We start from the raw sequence: 17,341 nt of genomic DNA on the forward strand, positions 1-17,341 counted from the left end.
TCCTTCTCTATGGCCGTCCTTCTGTATGACTGTGGCATTCTTGCCCTTAATTCTGTTTAAATGTTGTGTTGTCAGGCTGAATATGTAGAGCTATCCTTGCAAGGATCCGTGTGAGCATATTTTAACCATGAAGTATGACCTGGCTTATGTGAATTTGGTGAAAAGTATTAAGTAGTATTATTAAGCACTTTTACATCTGTGTTCATCATGGAAATAGCCTCTATTTTTCTTCATTGTGTTTTCCTGGTTTTGGCATAAATGAGTTTGGAACTGCTAAATACCTTTCTATTTTGTGCAGTATTGAGGAGCACTGACATTTGTTTTCAAGAGATTGGAAGGATTCATCAGTAGTTTTGCCTGCTCCTGGGCTTGCCTATGCAGATTCTTTCCTCATAAATATTTCAATCTTGTTCTTTATCGTCTTAGTTGAATTTATATCAAGAAATTTCTCGGGGCTGGAGAGATGGCTCAGAGGTTAAGAGCACTGCCTGCTCTTCCAAAGGTCCTGAGTTCAATTCCCAGCAACCACATGGTGGCTCACAACCATCTGTAATGGGGTCTGGTGCCCTCTTCTGGCCTGTAGGCATGTACACAGACAGAATATTGTATACATAATAAATAAATAAAAAAAATTTGAATCTGCTGCAATTTAAAAAAAAAAAAAAAAGAAATTTCTCAATTCCATCCACATTTTCCAATCCATGAGAAGGACTCTCAGGGTTTTCAAAAACAGATTTCATGGGGATGGGTGGGTTAGCCTGGAGAGACGGCCCAGCAGTTAGGAGCATGTACTCTTCGTGCAGAAGACCTAGGTCTGTCTCACAGCAATCCCATGACAAACTTCCTGAAGTGCCGCACCTAGGGGATCTGTTGCCCCCTTATGTCCTTCCAGGTCGTAGAAATAAAATTATACAAAAAAGACTTATAACACTATTTGAAATTATATGTAGTACCTGTGAGTGTACATGTAGGCGACCTCAAGTGTGTGTGTGTGTGTGTGTATATATGTGTGTGCATGTGTGTGTTTGCCCTTGCGATCATCCACACATGTGTTTGGATGCCCTCGGAGGTCAGAGGTATAGGATCTCCTAGAACTGGAGTCAGTGATCCACCTGACCTGTGTCCTGAGAACCAAACACAGGTCCTCTGCCGGAATAGCAAACCTTCTGATCTCCTGAGTCATCTCCCCACCAAGACACTCTGGGTTTTTGGGGTTTCTGTTGTCTCATCAACTTCTCATGCATATGATTTTATTAGTATCTTCTCTCTCAATGAGCATTCAGCTCAAGTAAGAGCATGATTCTCTTTCCCATTCAATGGCTCGTAGCTTCTGTGACCCTTTGTTTTATTCTCTCAGTTTCTGGGTACTTCCTTCCCTTCCAGAGCACTACGTAGCTGGTTAGGTTGCCTGAAGTATCTGTAACTCTTTTTCTCTTTGGAATGTAGGAATTCATAGTGATAAACATTCTCATTGGTGTGATTTAAACTGTTTGTTTAAAGTTCCCGTTTGTTTCAACGAGAACCTGGCGATGGAGGAGGGCAGAGAGACCTTCTACTGTGACGAAAAGACATTTGGCAATGTCTATCAAATGATGACAACTCTGGGACGAGGAACCTTTGCCACAGTCAAGCTGGCCTTTCACATGCCCACTGTCAGCTACGTGGCTGTGAAGTTTCTGGCAAATGTGAAGGGGAACTCTGCCCGGAACAACAATGAGGTTGATATAATGAGATCCCTCGTTCATCCGCATATAATCAAGTTCTTTCAAGAGGTGCAGACACAGGAGATGACGTATCTCATAATGGATTATGCCTCAAAAGGGGACCTGTTGCGTCAGATTCGCAAACCGGGAGGCTTACAGGAGTGCGAGGCTCGAAAGCTGTTTGGACAGATAGTACAGGCAGTGAAGTACTGCCACGACAACTGTATCGTCCACAGGGACATTAAAGCGAATAACATCTTGATTGACGCCTCTGGGAATGCCAAGCTCTGTGATTTTGGCCTGGCAGTCAGAGTTGTCCCTGGGACAAAACTAAAGACTTTCTGTGGCACTCTGGCCTACTGTGCCCCGGAACTCTTCGGAGTGGAGCCATACGATGGCTATGCCAGCGATGTGTGGAACGTAGGCGTGCTCCTCTACTACATGGTGGCCAGGCACCTTCCGTTCCAAGCGAGCTCTTCTTGGGGGTTGAAGCAGCAAATTTTGGCTGCAAACTTCAGCGTTCCTCATCATGTCCCACTGGATATTTTCAACGTCATCGTGGAAATCTTCATGATCAGCCCCAACAGGAGGCCCACCATCAGTCAGATCCTGACGCGCCCCATGATCAGGGACAGCCAGGCACGGGCATCCATCCAGAGTCTCCCAGGCACCCGGAGCCCTAGCATTGTCGGCACCATGGCAGGCATGGGTTACCAACGTAAAGAAATGATTGAGTGTCCAGAAGACCAAAAATTTAATCAGGCGATGGCCACATACCTGAGTCTGCAACACCAGGCACCCAGGGGAGACTGCTGCCATCACCGGGTGAAACCCACAAAACCCATGGAGCCAGGCCTTGTCCTCAGCCTGGCTGATCTTCACATCTTTTCTGGGACTCTCGGGAGAGCTGCTGAGCCTACTCCCCCAACCTTCATCATGCCATCTGAGCCCCAGGAGAAAGAAGATGAGAATTCCAGGCAGGGTGGCAGAAGGCATAGCGTGCCTGCCGCCCTGTGCTGCCAGCCTAGGAGGATCCACCCTGCCCACCTATCCCACCTGCGCTGTCCTGTGGCTGATTCCCTCATGAGCAGTAGCCTGGAGAGCAGCAAGAGTTTCTCGAAGAGCAGTAGCCTGGAGAGCAGCAAGAGTTTCTCGAAGTCGGAGATCGGTTTGTGTGGCAGCCTGACGGCGAGTGCCCAGCCATCCTGCTCTCTATACCACTCTCTTGGGGCAGGCCACAATGAAGCTGCAAATGATGGAGAGAAACTCTGGAGCTCACTGGGGACAGCTCTGTGTGTAACCCCCAAAGGCTCCTCCCTTGGGGACACACTGCAGGAAGAAGTGACCACCAGACAGGAAGAGGCCATCAGCCATGGTCAGCCCCAGGATGCCGGGCCAACTTCCTCCCGAAACCAGAGGCGTCACCGCTGGAAGAGGCTCAAGAAAACCATTGTCAATTGTTTCCGACACCTATGTTGCTGCCTGCCTCCTGCAGAGAGAAACCATGCCTCCCGTGAGAACCAGGCTCCACACTCAGCAGATCCTAGAGGCACCCACAGAACCAGGTGAGCACCTTTCTCACTTCATCTGATTTGTACTTTTCCTCCTGTCCTTTGTGATAAATGATGCCTGTGTCCACTCGTGGCACACTGTGAGCGTAACAACCTGTCACTTCAGAAAGACCAGGTGTCCCCTGAAGTGTGACCTCAGGCTTGTTGACCAACAGGGGGACAGCAGAGATGCTGAGCCAAGCAGGGAGAGGTGGGGGCAAGGCCAAAGGAGGCAAAGATTCCTTGGAGAACCAGTCGGGTACTTGGGCGCTGCAGGGCAGTGCACTAAGTCTTGTGTGTTTTGAAGTTACTAAGAGTCTCCTTCCTGTGCCTTTCTCTTTGAAGCCCCGAAGAGGTCGAGCCTCAGCTCCATGGCTTCTGAGCCACGGGTTGGGGATCGGTCTGGATGAGATTCGGACAGCCCCTTTGGGGACCCAGGCCAGATGCCCAGGACACCGTCTGGCCACAGGCCCCACCTGCAGAGGAAGAGCTGTCGACCCCAGAGAACATCTATCTCTCCAGGTACAATCCCAGGCAGGAAGGGTAGGCTTCCTGCAGAGTCTAGCTCAGTGTGGAGGGCTGAGGTGCAAAGGTGCCCTAGGCTGTCTTGTGGAACAATAGCGCCTTGCCCTCTCCCCCTGCCTGCGGAAACATCAGAAGTGGCGCTCTGGGTAGTGACTGTCCTTTGCCCCTGTTTGTTGGCAGAGAACACAGTCTTCTCCATGGGGTGAGACTTCTCTCCCCCAAGGAGAGTATTCCTAGTCAGCCTGCCCTAAGTTGGGTTGCCACGTTGAGAATGTGTCCTGCAAGCAGCCCTGTAGGACGAGTCCTCTAGAGGGCAGACTCCTGCAAGAACCTTTAGCAGGAATCCCCACAAGTCATCCCAGCAAGTTCCATTGCTTGAGTCCTCAGACCCAAAGCTTGGAAAATCTGAGCTGGGGAGTGAGTGACCCCAGGGCAGCAGAGTCCCCCTCTCCACCAATTCTGCCTTCCAGCTACTCACCTCCTGCCTCTGCCTGCTTGCTCCTTCAAGGCCACCATTCTCACCAATGACCACTGGCTCCTGAACTTGCCACCATGTGCCACACCCTGAGGGACTGGTAGGTGTCAGCTTAGAGTGAACCCCGAAAACTTAATGAGGGGTCAGCAACCTGCTGTGCCTCCTGACTCCAGCATGCCTGAGTCTGCCTGAGTCTGCACTGGCCAGTGAAATTCTTTAAGAAGGCTTCTGTTTTTCTCAGCCTTGTAAAGGTAAGCAGGCTTTTCCACTTCATTTGGAGGTGGGGGGGGGGTGCTTCCGGGAAGCTGCCTCGTCGATGCCACAGTCACATTGGTAAAATCTCATCTGTTGTTCTTTCTGCCTAGACGTTGTCAACCTGTGACAGCAGGAGACCCAGAGAAGACTGTGCGACTGGAGTGGTGGTCCATCTCTCCAGCTGTCTTCCTAATTAGAACCATCCTGGGTATCTTCTATATTCAAGAATGTGTCCCGAGCATTCAGCGCAGGTCATTGTGTTGGCGGGTACCCCGGCCTCTGATGCCACTCTGTTCTCCTGCCCCCCATCCCCAATTTAATGGCGATGTCTCCAGACTCGGATCCCCCCATTTCTCCTTGGAGGAGCTGCCATCTGCAGATTCAGAAGTGTGTCTTATCCAAGCCCCTCCAGATTTTGCCCCACAGCGGTGAGTGGTCACTCCCACCCCACCCGCTGGGAGTATCCCACCCCCACACCCTGGAAACTGAACCCACCCCACACTGTGAACCTAGAACTGTAGGCAGTCTTTCTGACAACCGGGAGAACCAGCCCCATTCTGTCTAGCCCAGGCTGGTTTCTTAAGTCCCAGCATCATCTAGCCTCAGTTTCTTGTGTTCTGGAACTACAAGTGGGTGTCACATATTCTTTTGTTTTGGAGAATCTTTTTTATTTGTTTGTATTTAAACTCGGATCTTTCTGCTTCTACCTCCCAAGTGCAGCTACCGAGCCCAATTTCATACAATGCTGGTGATCAAATCCAGGGCCCATTCATACTAGGCACCAGCTCCATATCTGAGCCTTGTCCCTTGCCTGCATGCCTTACACATTACTTAGCCATTAATGATGGGGATTAGATTTCATCTCAGCACTCAGGAGACTGAGGCAGGAAAATGATAGGCTTCGCAGCCAGCATGAGATAGGGAGTACCAAGCTAGCCTCACACACAGAGGGTCTGTCTCAAGAAACAGCTAGCAGCCGGGTGGAGCCGGGTCGTGATGGTGCAGCACTTGGGAGGCAAAGGCTGATGGATCTCCGAGTTCCCTGCCAGCCTGGTCTACAGAGTGAGTTCCAGGACAGCCAGGGCTACACAGAGAAACCCTGTCTCGAAAACCAAAAATTAAAAATGAAGCAAGCAATCCAGGAATGGTGGCACATGTCTGTTTGCAGTACCTGGGAGGTGATGTAGGCTGATCAGGAGTTCTAGGCCTCACACAAACCCCATACAACAGAAGTTAGTTAGTTGAAACAAAACTCAGGGCTCTAGCACTGAGCTGCACCTTAGCCTAGAAAAGCTGCTTCTAGCCCCGGTCTCCCACTTTGCAAAGGATCTAGCCAGCCTCTGCCTTCTCCCTTTCTTTCCTCAGCCTCAATGGGCAGCGTGTGCCTCTCTCTGGCTCAAAGACTGTTAAGGGCAAACTGGATGGCAAGAGGTGCCGATGCCGGGTCCTTACCGGCAGCCCTCAGGCTGGAGAAGCCACCTTACTGGCATCGTCAACAGAGGCGGGAGGAAGACTCACTTGCGCTCCGGCCTCCCATGGGAGCATAAGGATCATGGAGGGTCTTCAAGAGTATCTTATCTCTCAAGTCCCTCTGCAGCCCATTCCCACAAGCCTGCCACCTCAGATCCCTGCCAGCCTGCATCCTCGGTTCTCTGCCTTTGGAGGCAGCCCTCTGTTCACAGGGCCTGGGTCAGTCATGGCTCTGAGGTCACCTACTTCAGGGAAGAGGAAAAGAAAGGTCGCAGAAGCCTCAGACATTCAGGAGGCAGTCAACGGGTATGGGGCCTTGGAGGTGGACACAGCCTGGAGTGGCCTAGAAATGAAGAAGAAGAAGGAGAAGGAGAAGGAGAAGGAGAAGGAGAAGGAGAAGAAGAAGAAGAAGAAGAGAAGAAGAAGAAGAAGAAGAAGAAACATCAGATGGGCAAGGTAGAGATGCTGGAGGCTGAGACGGCAGAGCCCATGGGAATGCCATTCCCATCTGCCAGCAGCAGCAAAAAGAGGAAGAGCAAGTCCATGGGAGCAGAGACGTTCCAGCCAGAAGAGGAGCTGGAACCCATGGAATCTGAGGCAGAAATAGAGCCTCCTGATGGGACCATCCTGTCCCCCACCAAGAAGAAAAGAGGCAGAAGGAGGCTGAAGGGATGCGAGCAGTGGAGGCCATCGTGGCTGGCTCTCAGCCACAGATCACTGTGGAACCCCAGGAGGAAGCCTTCCCACTGCCCCCCACAAAGAAGAGGAGAAAAGAAAAGAGGCAGAATTTGGTGATGGAGCCAGCTATGGGGCTCCCTGGAGTGACCACAGAGCCTGAACTTTCAGAACATGGGCTTCAGGCTGAGGCAGCTCCTGTGTCTCCCAAGAAGACCAAGAAGAAGAAAAAGGAAAAGTGGCTGGGCGAGACGCTGGCCTTGGGAGCAGAGGTGGCAGAAGCTGCACTTGCAGCTAACTTTGACCCCCAAGTGGCTCCAGCACCCAGCAAGAAGAAAGAGAAAGGACAGAAGGTGATAGATCCCCCGTCTGAGATGACTGACCCAAGAGAATCTGAGGAACCTGAGGCTGGAGCAATTCAAAGATCCACAAAGAAGGAGGAGGAGGAGGAGGAAAAGAAGGAGGAGGAGGAATCAGGAAAGTGGGGTGTAAGGCACCATTCCCTACTGAGAGATGTCTCCCACAGGACAGGAGAAAAAGCTGAGGAGCCCTACTAACATCCTGGGGAAAGTGAGGAACTAACAGAGCTGAGGTGGCCCTGGAAGGCTGTCAGAAACCAGCTGCAGGTGGTCGCCTCAAGCAAACACATCTGTACGTCCAGCAGGAGCCTGGGCCTGGGAAAGGCTTTATTGCAACAATAAAGCCTCAGTGGCAGCGGGTCACCGGGGTGCTTTGAGGAAGGGTTCATGGAGGACATCAAAGAGCCTGTGAGCCTAAGGGCAGGGGAGAAGAGCTTGTCTTTAAAGGCTGTCTGCAAAAAAAAAAAAAAAAAAAAAAAAGGTCCCTAAGTGTTCCCCCACTGGGAGAACACATTTTTAATCTGCTCTGTCTCTGACAGAACCCATGCTTCGCAGCCCATCATCACGGGATCCTTTCCTGGCCTCAGCCACTGGACCAGGCTGAACTACTGAAACTGAGGAGAACTTCTCAGGAGACTCTGGCCAGCCTGGGAGGCTGATCTGGCCTGACACTGTGATCCCCTCTGACTGCTGTGTTGTTCCCCTGCCCTCTACCCACTCGAACACACAGCCACTGGTGAGTCTCTCTCTCTTTTCTGTGTCTCTCTCTGTCTCTGTCTCTGTGTTTGTGGGTTTTTCTTGCACATGAACAACTCTCAGGCAGGCCAGCTGCTCTGTCATATGTTAACCCCCAGGGAATTACCAAGTACTGAGGATGGCCATAAGCAGCCACAATAATGCAAATATAATATAAAAATTCCAATTGATTGTAATAGACACGGCAAATTCAGACAAACACACCAACAAACAAGCAGACACAACACCTTGAGTGACCCACCCTAAAAATTACAGACCCACAGAAGTATGCTAAGGGAACACATTCTACCTGCAACCATAGGTGAGAATTGGCTCTCATTCCCGGACAGGTGTGTTCAGTGTTAGTGCATACTTCCATCTTATTTTCTGACATTTGGTTGTGACTACTTTGGTTTGTAGGAACAGTATGCTATGAACTGTTATTCTTTGATAGTTTTAGAGTTCACACAGAGTCTTGCCCTGTATCTCGGGCAGGACTGAAACGCATGTGTAGTCCAGGCTGGCTTTATAGTCCTGAAGATGCTGCTGCCTCAGCTCCTCCTTAGCTGCACTGAAGCACTGTCAACATTGTGGTTTAGTCAAAGCCTCATAGAGCCCAGGCAGGCCACTCTGTAGCCAAAGATGACCTTGAGCAGGATCCTCATCTTCTTGTCTCTAACTGCCCACTGCAGGAATTCCTTCCTGCTTTGAGCCATTCTGCTCATTAAGTAGGAAACCCTCTAGGCCAGGGTAGGTATGAGTGAATTCCGGGCTGAGTGGAACTTGTCTCCAAAAGAATATGGAGATTCTAAATATTCTGAACTATCAGATCTGGAGACCAGGGCTGGCGAGATGGGTGGACGGGACGGTGTGACAACAGGACGTGCCAGCATCCTTGTCATCTTCATCTGGTGGGGAAGGGAGCAGGTGTGGGAGCTCGCTGGCCTGACATCAGCGAGACACCCTGTCTCACAAAGTAAGGTGGAAGTCCGGTGGTGATGGGGCACACCCTTGCCTTGGGATGGGGAGATAGACGCAGGCAGATCTCAGAGCCAGTTCCAGGACAGCCAGGTAAACACAGAGAAACACCCTGTCTCAGACACCAAGCAAAAAGATTTAAGGAATAAAAGCATTTGATGAATATTCCTGGTCTACATGTGTGCTCAAAGGGTGAGGACACGCAGATAGACAGACAGTCACACACACACACAAACACACACACACGGTCATGCATATATCATACACAAACACATACCTGCCTTTTGTAGAGTTTCTTCAACCCTGTCCTTGTCTGTTCCCCTTCACTGCTGACTGTCTGTACCTTGTACTCATGGTTGTCTTTTGTCTTTGCGAAAGCATATGACTCTTAAACTCCACAGTGGCATATCTATTGGTTCCTTCTAATGAAGAATCCTTTCTTTTTCTCTCCTCTTGTTTTGACTCCGGTTTACTGTATGTAGTCCCGGCTGCCAAGGACTGTCGATCCTCCTGCCCTCAGACAACTAAGTGTACGCGGTATAGGTATGTAACTTGTCTCAGCGGATTTTGGAAGTTTTACTTTTTAAATCATCTATGTAGGGGTGGATACCCTTGATCTTTAATCATTCTGCCTCCACGTACAAATGTAGGGATTACAGGAATTCCACCCCAAGCCTGGTTTGTTTGGTTCTGGAAACCAAACCCAGGTTTCTGCATGGTGGGCAAGAGCTACCCCAACTGAGTCACACCTGGAGCTCAGGCAGGCTAGCCTCAGACTAGGTATTTCTCTCTGTAGCTGAGAAATACCTCCTGATGGAACTACAGATCTTACCCATTGACCCTGATTTTTCTCTTTCTCTCTCTCTCTCTCTCTTTCTCTCTTAGCCTTTCTAGATCTTTCTAGATGACCTTTCTGACTGAGAGTCTTTAGAAGTTGCACACACAAGGGGGGTAGCTGGATGCCACTCTTCTTCTGAAGCTAGTGAGCTGTGTTCTGGGTGGGAGGGAGGAAGAGGAGGCTGTCCCAGTCCCGTATCATCTCAGAGTCCCCAGACTCTCCCCTGTGTATCCAGGCAGCGTTGAAGGTGTGTTCTGACGAGAAGCCCTCGAGTCGCCCACAGTTAACTCCCTAGGCACCTCCATGCGACAAAATGGAAGTCACCAGCCCTAACCAGCCCATGTCCTGACCTCAGGCTGATGAAACTAGGAAGATGGAGCCTCACCCCCACTGCTTGAAGGTTTAGTCACCTCACCCCTTGGGGCAATCTCCTATCCCTCGCATTTAGACAGTTCTAGGGAGTTTGTGGATTTGTCTTAAAACTAGATGCTAGAGCTAGGGTGAAGGTGTATGCCTATAATCCCAGCACTCTGGAGGCTTAGACTAGAGACTAGCCATAAATTCAAGGCCAGCCGGGCCTCCATGAGGAACAGTAGTCTAGGCTCTGGTGGCTCTCTCTCTAAAACACAGAAAGTGAACGACAGGACTAATGCTCAGTGTGCCTAGCATCCACACTGGCTCTGGGCCTGGCTTCTTTAGCATAAAATAAAACCAGGTGGGGCATGCCACGAATCCCGGTATTGGGGGGCAGAGACAAGAGGATCAGGGAGTCAAGGCCATCTTCCAACACAGAAAGTTGGAGGCCAGTCTAGGAGGAATGCCACTCTATTTTAAAAACAAACAGCACCTATCCCCAAATCTTAATGCCCCAATGGGAGCAAACAGTGACATAGCAGCCCATTCCAACCACATATTCCTCGTGAATCAAAAGATCTTTCTGACAGAGAGAAGAAAATCAGGCATCCAAATGTGCGGGGTTATTTCCTGTGACTCACATCTGGAATTGGCCTGAGCCAATTGAGTTCATCCTTGTGCACAGCACTGAGGAGCTGTTCTGTAAGTACTCCCTGCTGGTCCTGTGGGAGGCACTGACAGGAAGGTTTGGGGAGCATGGAGACCCCCACCTGTGCCAATAAGAAAGGCAGGAAGGCTGCTGGTCCTGCCACCCCTCAGAAACTCTGTTGTTAGCACTCGGGAGGCAGAGGCAGGCGGATCTCTGTGAGTTCGAGGCCAGCCTGGTCTAGAAGAGCTAGTTCCAGGACAGGAACCAAAAAGCTACGGAGATACCCTGTCTCGGAAAAAAAAAAAAAATCTAAAGAAAAACAACAACAAAAAACAAAACTCTGATGTTGTGCTGCCCCCTTGTGGCACCTCTGTACCAGTTCCGTGTTAGTGAGCCTGGTTTGCTGGGGTCCCTGCTTCAATTCCTGCCACAAACTGGGGTGACTGGGTGTGCTCAGAGATGGGGGAGGGAGGCTTCCATTGCTCTGTACCCATCTGACGTGATTTTATCCTTCTTTACTTCATTCTATTTCTACAGTATCCTAATAAAAGAACAAAATAGCTGTCATAGATGTTCTGCCCAGGGGATGTCCCTGAAGAAACTTCGTAAACCACATTGCTGGTTCTTCCTGGCCTCGCTGTCTATAATGAGAAACGATTGGCACTAAGCAAGAGTGTGAAATCGACGCCCTGGGTGAGATACAGAAGCACAAGAAGTCTGACAGTGACTGTCTGTCTGTACTGTGTCTAGTTACCTTGTTTGGTATGAGTTCATGTGCAGAATCCAAGGAAAATGACTGGCAGGCTTGCTGAAGCTGGCCACCCCGGCACCTGGAGATGGAGACAGGTGAATCTCCGTTTTTGTTTTGTTGTTGTGGGTTTTTTTTTTTTTTTTTTTTGGAGACAGGGTTTTTCTGTTTGTCCCTTCCTCTCTAGACCAGGCTGGCCTTGAACTCACAGAGATCTGCCCGCTTCTGACTCCTGAATGCCAAGATTGTAGGTGTGTGCCACCTTTTGAGGCAGATGCATCTCCACCTCAGTGGCCTTGAGAAAGCCTGTGTTGAAACACAAGGTGTCCAGCACCCGTGAATTGACATTTGACACCGAACACCTGTGCTACACACACATACCTTGAGCTGCAAGTGTGTGTCTACGGACACCGCTGCACACGTACACAGTGTAAGCATATAGTGTGTGAGTGCATCTACACACACTTAAGTCAAAATAGTGTAAGGAAGCACAAGGTCAGCCTGGGGCACTGTGGACCTTTAGTCCCAGCACTCGGGAGGCAGAGGCAGGCAGATCTCTGTGACGTCAGCTTGATCTACAACTGCAGAACTTGCTGTCCCAGGAATCCTGGGCTACCCACAGAAGCCGGTCTATAAAGAAACAAACAAGGTGAAGGGAAAAGAGGAAGCAGCACAGAGTTAGTTGAAGAAGCAGGTAGAAGACCTGACCTCCTCTGCAGGAGCATCTGCTGGCCAGACCTAGGAGAACGAGACATGATACTGCTGCTGAGAACACTGGGTGGTCCTCTCTGGATGGTAGGTGGTTGGCAGAGCCCAGCAAGCCAAGCCCTGGGGAATCTTATTACTGCTGAGTAGAATTTAGTTGGTGGGCTGACAAGGTGATCCCAGCTTTGTTAGCACTGTGGGTCACCTGGATGTCTCACCTCTCTGCAGCACGGGACTACACGCCTCTCAGAAGCCAAGGCCCTGCACTAGGGAGAAAAGAAGACCACCTTGATCAATTCTACTGGTGCTAACCCCTGCTTCTTCCCCAATCATGGCAATATATATTTTCTATGTTGGAAATAAAATGGAATTGTTAAATGAGCTTTTGGTTGTTTTGAGACAGGGCCTTTTCTGTTACTCATTTTTGGTTGATGTGGTACTATATAGCCCATGCTGGTTTGAAATTTAAGGCAATTTGCCTCAGTTTCCTGAGTGGCTGGGATTATATGTGGACCTCATCACTCCCCGTTTATGTTCCTATTTTTGCTTTGGTTTAGTTTGATTTTGTGTGCCTGTTTTTTTTTTTGTGTGTGTGTGTGTGTGTGTGTTGTTTTTCAAGATAGACTTTCTATAACAGCCTTGACTGTTCTGGAACTCACTTTTTAGAACAGACTGTCCTCGAACTCACAGAGATCCACCTGCTTCTGCCTCCTGAAGGCCAAGATTAAAGTCTTGTGTCACCACCACCCAGTATATGATCCTGCTTTCATTTCACTTTTTTTTTTTTTTTAAATAGGGTCTCATGTATTTCAGGCTGGTATTAAACTTGCTCTGCAGCAGAGGCCATCTTGAAGTCCTGCCCATCTTTTATTGCCTCGTTCCTGCTTGTGCCACCACACTGGTTTATGTCACAGGGATCAAACCCAGTACTTTAACCAGCATAAGCAAGTCCTATCCAAACTGTTTTACATTTGTGGCTCAAAATGTGTCCTTTTTTTTTCCCTGAAATTACCATTTTAAAATATATGTAGGGATGAATCTCAGGACACAACTGTATAGGTGCTGGTACCTTGGAGGTCATCAACTGGCTCTGAATCTCCTGGAACTGGAGTGAACTATCATGTGAGTGCTGGGAATTGAAGTTGGGTTATCTCGAAGAGCAAGCAATCCTCTTAATCCCTAATCCTCCTCTCTAGTCCTCCATCTTTAAAGTGTAACTTATGTGTATTTAGAAGGCAGTGCTCCAAGAGCCACCACTGCCGTCAGATCACAGAGTTATCTCACAAGACACCCTCAGGACAGGGCTGAGGACTGTTGACATTCTAGATGAGCTTATCTTTCGGGCACATCTGTGGGAGACTGTCTTCATTGTTGAGGAGGGACCCAATCATCTCATGTCGGCCACTAAACTGCTATATTAGCACAGAACAAGCTAGCTGACTAGCAAGCAAGAATGCCTACACTGTGTCTCTGCGCTTGACGGTGGCAGTGATGTGTGTGTAGGTGACTAAATTCCTGCCTGAATTCCCCTAAATGACAGTGGCCCAGAATGTGAACCGAGGAAACTCTTTCTTCCCTTGCTTTTCATCAGGATCTCTTACCACAGCGATGGCAATGAAACTAGGTCACCTTTCTGGTCTTTGTTAGATTGATCCAGGGAGTGGTCCCCAGAACCACCCAAGCCAGTGCTTCCACAGTTTGTTCTCTCATCGATGAGGGATAGGGAATGCAAAGGAGTGAGCAAAGGGAAAGTTTATGAAGGAAGGTGAGACATGCTCCCAAGTGGGAAGGTAGCCTAGAGGAAGGCTAGCGCCGAGCTATGTCTTGCTGAGCTTTTTATGGGCTCCCTCACCGGAACTGGACAGTGAAGTCGGTTACTTCTTTCTAAGATTGGTTATTTTCTGGACATAAATGTGGGCTGAGCCAGTGAGGGCCAAACGCTGTTTGTAGATCCCTTTGGCCCTGTCATGGGATCATCAGGCACCGTTTGCCCAGTGAGGAAAGAAGAGAGTCATAAGTGTGGTGCTCATCCCTGTGCATTCTATTTTTTTTTTTTTTTTTTTTTTTGGTTTTTCGAGACAGGGTTTCTCTGTGGTTTTGGAGCCTGTCCTGGAACTAGCTCTTGTAGACCAGGCTGGCCTCGAACTCCCAGAGATCCACCTGCCTCTGCCTCCCGAGTGCTGGGATTAAAGGCATGCGCCACCACCGCCCAGCCCATCCCTGTGCATTCTTGTTTGCTTGTTTTGCCAGCCATTAGTTAGACCATGTTCTCTTGGTCATGTGATCAACATGTTTGCCATAGACCCTTGTTCTTATTGTTCATCAGGAGCTGACTCCTAAGCCAATACTTTATCTCTACTGATTTACCTCTTAGACATATTACCCTGATTGGGACAAATTTATCCACAAGCCCCAGAAGAAGTTAAATTGGTCATGTTAATGTCAGAGAATAACCAATGAGATGCAATGCAAGCTTTAATACCATTCTTCAAGTCTCTGCCTACTTCTGTGACCCCAGACATGGAAGCACATCCCTTTAATCCCAGCACTCAGGAGTCAGAGGTCTGAAATCCAAGAGTTAAAGACGTGTGCTATGGGAAGATAGCAAGTTCAATACCAATCTAAAGTACACGAGACCCTGTACCAAAACTGTAAAAATAAAAACAGGCTCATTTGAAGCAGGGAATGATAGCAAATCTATAATCCCAGCTGAGGCAGACTGCCTCAAATTTAAGACCAGCATGGGCTTCATAGTACCAGGTCAGCCAAAGAGATGCTACAGAAAAGACTCCATCTCAAAGCACACTGGTGTAACACAAATTCTAATTGGTCTTAATAATAAAAAACCCAACTCGGGAGGCAGAGGCAGGCGGATCTCTGTGAGTTCGAGACCAGCCTGGTCTACAAGAGCTAGTTCCAGGACAGGCTCCAAAACCACAGAGAAACCCTGTCTCAAAAAAAAAAAAAAAAAAAAAAAAAAACAAAAAACAAAAAACAAAAAAAAAAATAATAAAAAACCCAGAGTCAAATATTAGGGGGTGAAAGCTGAAAGATCAGAGAAGCAGAGCAGTCAGCACTAGAGAGACTTTTTACCTCTACCGAATCCTCAGACCAAATAGGCGATCCTGTCCTCAGACTGCATCTTCAGACTGCAATGAGCTCCTGTCTCCTCCAGCCTTATATTCCTCTCTCTGCCCAGCCATATCCCTTCCTGTCTCTACCTCCCTAGTGCTGGGATTAAAAGCATGGGACTCCCAAGTACTGGTATTAAAAGTGTGAGTCACCACCGCCTGGCCTCTAATTCTGCACTCTGGCAGGCTTTGTTATAACACAAACAAAATGTCACTACACACTGACCTCTCTATATCCAGATCACAGTCCTATTGGTGCTTGAATACAAAGGACAGACCCTGATTTGAGGTCACGAACCAAACAACAAAACAGGGACAGGATAACAGGGAGGCCTGATGGCTCACAAATATACTACTAGCACTTAGAAGGCAAGACCAGCACCAATTTGGAATTTTTTTTAATTGGGTTTTTTTTTTGAGACAGTTTCCTGGCTGTCCTGGAACTCACTCTGTAGACCACGTTGATCTCAGACTCAGAGATCTACCTGCCTCTGCCTCCTGAGTTCTAGGATTGAAGGTATGTGCCACCACTGCCTAGCTCCATTTTGAAGTTTTAAAACAAACATATCTAGGGGAGGGCCCTGCTCATGAAGGTCAGAGGACAGCCTGTGCAAGTTCGTTCTCTCTCCCATCACGGAGGCTCTGGGGACCCACTGGGTCATTTGGCAGTAGGTGTCTTTACCCGCTGAATTCTCTTTCTGCCCACATTATGTTTTATAGCTAATGATATGTTTAATAATAATGTGATACATAAAGGGGCTGGAGAGATGGTACAATGGTTAAGAGTGTGTACTGTTTTTGTAGAGGGCCAGAGTTCAGTTCCCAGCACCCACATCAGGCAGTTCACAATTACCTGTAACTCCAGCTTCAAGAGGGTCCTCCACATCTGGCATCGGTGGGGATGGACAATCACATAAACCTATATATAATATACACACGAAGTGAAGCAAAAAAATTTTAACACATATATGTGATATATATATGTATCTCAACTTTTTTTCCCAACTTTCTGTGATCATACCCCAAATGTCCTGTCTAAATGGGACGAAGAATAGTCATTTTGAGACAGAATCTCAGTCATAGCCAAGGCCAACCTGGAGCTCACTGTGTAGACTAGGCTGAACAAGAACCCTCTTGTCTTTCTGCTTTGTGCAGCTAGGAGACAGTCCATCTGATGACGTGGCCCCAGGGGTGACATAAGCCCGGGTGTGCCGTGAACACGCACAGTGTGACGTTCTGTCAGTACAGTGAGTTGCTGACTCTAGTTTCTGACAGTCTCATCACAGACACATCATTCTTTGTAGAGGACACCATGTAGTCCTGGCTTCCCCGGAACTCATCCTGTAGACCAGGCAATCTCACAGAGATCCTCCTGACTTCCTGTGAAAGGTGCATGTCTCTGGGCAGTGGTGGTGCATGCCTTGGGAGGCAGAGACTGGTGGATCTCTGTGAGTTTGAGGCTAGCCTGGTCTACAGAGCAAGTTCTAGGACAGGCTCCAAAGCTACAGAGAAACTCTATCTGGAAAAATAAAAACAAAACAAAAAAAAAAAAAGAAAAGAGGAAAAAGGGCTGGTGGTACAATTCAGTTGTTGGAGTGCTGCTTTCTTAGCATGAAGGAAACCTTGTGTTTTGATCCTCAGCACCCGGTGAAATGGACATAGTAGTCCATTTTAGTAGTGCTTCAGAGGGAGAAGCAGGAAGATCAGAAGTTCTCAGTCATCTTGACTATAGAGACCAACACACGATGCTCAGTGCTCACATGGGCTATAAGACACTCTACTAAAGAAAAAGAAAGGAAGAAAGGAAGGGAGGAAGGAAAAGAAAGAAAAGGGCTGGAGGAATGACTGTGTGGTTAAGAGAATTAACTGTTTTTCCAGGTCCTGAGTTTGATTCCCGACAACCACAGGATGGCTCACAGCCATCTGCTTTGGGAGTTCTTTCTGCTCCTTCAGCCAATAGCCTTTAAGATCCCAGCCCACGTGGGTGTGGTCTCTCTTGGTTTAAAAAGCAGCGGCAGCCCTGCTCTTGCTCTCTTGCTTCTGGCTCCCACTTCCGGCTGCTAGACTCTCTTCCTGGTTACTCAGAGGGCTGTTGTCTAGGACAATGATCTGCAAGTTTTCCCCTTAAATAAATAACCCTTTTATTAATCATAATTCTAAACTGGTGTGGAATTGTTTTGTGACTTACGCC

The 17,341-nt window shown here is 48.5% G+C and overlaps 2 pseudogenes; both read left to right on the top strand.

The window, feature by feature from the left end:
• The first annotated feature begins 1,529 nt into the window (after window positions 1-1,529).
• LOC130888415 (sperm motility kinase-like) lies at window positions 1,530-2,433 on the top strand (annotated as a pseudogene).
• A 2,302-nt stretch (window positions 2,434-4,735) lies between these two features.
• On the top strand, window positions 4,736-7,210 carry LOC130888416 (DNA-directed RNA polymerase I subunit RPA34-like; annotated as a pseudogene).
• Window positions 7,211-17,341: the final 10,131 nt, after the last annotated feature.

Source organism: Chionomys nivalis, chromosome 17 (assembly GCF_950005125.1).
Source record: "Chionomys nivalis chromosome 17, mChiNiv1.1, whole genome shotgun sequence".
Taxonomy (NCBI): Eukaryota; Metazoa; Chordata; class Mammalia; order Rodentia; family Cricetidae; genus Chionomys; species Chionomys nivalis.